Here is a 3021-nt window from a genome sequence, read left to right as displayed (position 1 = left end):
ATCAACCGGCTGAAATAATTTTAGCATATGTGGACGAACGTGATGGCTCGTTTGACTTCTGTTTTGTTTATATAATAGAAGATTGTGCTTGTTTATGGGCTAAACTTGCAAAAGTTGCGTTAATTATTAGAGAAACTAAATTGATCTTGCAAAAGGTTGTTAATAAATCTTGAAAGAATTGGTCTAAGAAACAAGATGATGCACTATGGGCATATATAACTGCTTATAAAAATCATATAGGAATGTCCCCTTTTGAAATGGTTTATGGAAAAGCATGTCATTTACCTGTTTGAGCTAGAACACAAATCCTATTGGGCAATTAAATAGCTTAACTATGATTTCAAACTTACTGGAGAAAAGAGGTTATTTAATATGAGTTCTCTTGATGAGTGGAGAACATAAGCTTATGAAAATGTCAAGTGTTTCAAAGAAAAAGATTAAAGATGGCATGATAAAAGAATTTAGAAATAGCATTTAAACATTGCTTTTAAATTCTTTTGTACAAGTCTCATTTCAGACATTTTGAAGGTAAACTTATTTCCAAGTGAGAAGGTCCATATATCATCAAAGAAGTTTACCTTTCTAGAGCTATCAAGATCAATAACGCAAAAGGAGATGAACCAAAGGTAGTTAATGGGAAAAGACTAAAACACTATACTATAGGTAATCCCATTAACATAGATTCAGACATTTTTCAAATAATTAGACCGAAATTGCATAGAAGAAACCGTTCGAGAAGCCTCCAGAACCCGGAAAAAGGAATAGGTATGTGGTACGGTAAGTAGACTTATTTTAAAAATTCATAAAATAATAATATATTTGTCAGTTTTGGAATATTTAATATTTTTGGGGGAAAAGTAGGAGCCTAGGGTGTAGCAGGGGCCCACGTGCCCTGGTGGCACCCCTAGGGCACTCTGTTTGGCCGTGTGGGGCCCCCGTACACCTTCGTGACTTCATCTCTTTCCCGTATGCTTGCATGGAACAGAAAAATTCTTATAAATCCCCCCAGATGTTTTGATATATGGATGAGAAGCTTTCCTCTTGTTTTCGTTACAATCTTGTTTCTGTCAGGGTTTTGAGAGCTAGATGGCTATGTCATCGTCAAGCTCCTCCAAGGATCTTTTCATTGAGAAGGTCATCAACCCTTATCTCCCTAGGTCCCAGAACCTTGGAGTATAGGGATGGGGTGTTGGACATCAAGGATCTTGAAGGGCCAAGAAGGAGGGAGACAAGAAGGCTAGGCTCAGGGATGTGGAGCAATAACTCTTCAAATGCCAGAGGATGGTGGAGGGTTGACTAGATGCAAACCATACCATGATCACATAATTGCTCCTTGAACAGAAGTGGGAGAGTACCAAGACATGGGAGGCAATTGATCGCCTCCACGTCAAAGTTGAAGATCTCCAAGCTCAAATTTACGATCCGCATTATCAAAACTATGAGTATGAAACAAGTTCAAGATGATGGGTTTGGCTGCAAATTTCAAGATCCCGGAGTCCACCTCCTATTTTCTTGATGGAGAACCTATGCCTTGGAAGAAGGGTGACAAGCGTGTTCCATCACCACCGCCATCACCATAGAAGGAAACTTGAGTAGTTGGGTATGGGCGCCACCCTTGGATTGTTTCAAGCTTTGGGTAGATGCCCTAGTATCGTATCACAACCTTTGTCATTCTTATTATCTATTGTCGTGGTTTAGTAAAATTTGTAGTATGAAATAGATTGAATGTGCCCTATTGTTCCTTCATGTTTTCGTTGTGTCCTATGCTGAGAGTATCTATAATAAAGAATAGCACAAGTATTTTATTTGTTTTTTCTTTATTTGTGTATCCTAGCATTGCAATTCAATTTCATATGCTGATCTAATGGGATTTAGTGTCTTCATAATGGGTTTAGGAAGTAAAATCTATTGAAATTTAACAAATACAACATTGGTCATTTGAACAATTAATGAATGATTAGTACAAGGAAGACAAATTTCACATGAAAATATACTATCTTGAACATATCTTGGACATATTTTGTGATTGTGAACCCTCACATGCAAATATACTACTCGCACATCATTGGAGGTGCAGCAAGGATGATGTAGAAGCCCTCCATGATCGATTCCATCTCCAGCAGTGTATCGGAAAAGGCCTCTAGATGGGATTGTGGAAAAATGGAAACTTGCGGCAAGCGGAAAAAGTGTTTTGGGTGGCTCTCTATTGGCTTGGAATATTTGTGAATTTATGGATGTGGAATTAGATCAAAAGAGTTGCATGGGACCCATGAGCTCAGGTGCCCCCTGATAACCCACAAGTATAGGGGATCACAACAGTTTTGCAGGGTAGAGTATTCAACCCAAAATTATTGATTCGACACAAGGGGAGCCAAAGAATATTCTCAAGTATTAGCAGATGAGTTGCCAATTCAACCACACTGATACGTCTCCAACGTATCTATAATTTATGAAGTATTCATGCTATTACATTATCCATCTTAGATGTTTTGTATGTATTTATATGCTATTTTATATGATTTTTGGGACTAACCTATTAACCTAGAGCCTAGTGCCAGTGCCAATTTCTGTTTTTCCTTGTTTTTGAGTTTTACAGAAAATGAATACCAAACGGAGTCCAATTGACGTGCCAATTTTTGTTGATTTTTTATGGACCAAAAGAACCCCCGGAGTAAAAGAGTTGGGCCAGAAGAGACCCGGGCTATCCACGAGGGTGGGGGGAGCGCCCTACCCCCTTGGGTGTGGGCCCCTATCCTGTCGATGATTCGGAGGCCCCCCTGACATGAAACCAACGCCAAAAATTCCTATAAATATAGAAACCCCAAGAAAATAACCTAGATCATAAGTTTCGCTGCCGCAAGCCTCTATAGCCACGAGAAATCAATCTAGGCCCTCTCTGGCACCCTGCCGGAGGGGGCCATCATCACCGGAGGGCATGGAGGAGGATCCCGGAGGGGCCATAATCACCATGAACACCAAGGACCAGAGGGGGAACATCTTCCCATCCAGGGTGGAGGCCAT

The sequence above is a fragment of the Triticum dicoccoides genome, chromosome 3A (assembly GCF_002162155.2).
Source record: "Triticum dicoccoides isolate Atlit2015 ecotype Zavitan chromosome 3A, WEW_v2.0, whole genome shotgun sequence".
Lineage (NCBI taxonomy): Eukaryota > Viridiplantae > Streptophyta > Magnoliopsida > Poales > Poaceae > Triticum > Triticum dicoccoides.
Note: the sequence above shows the minus strand (reverse complement) of the source record.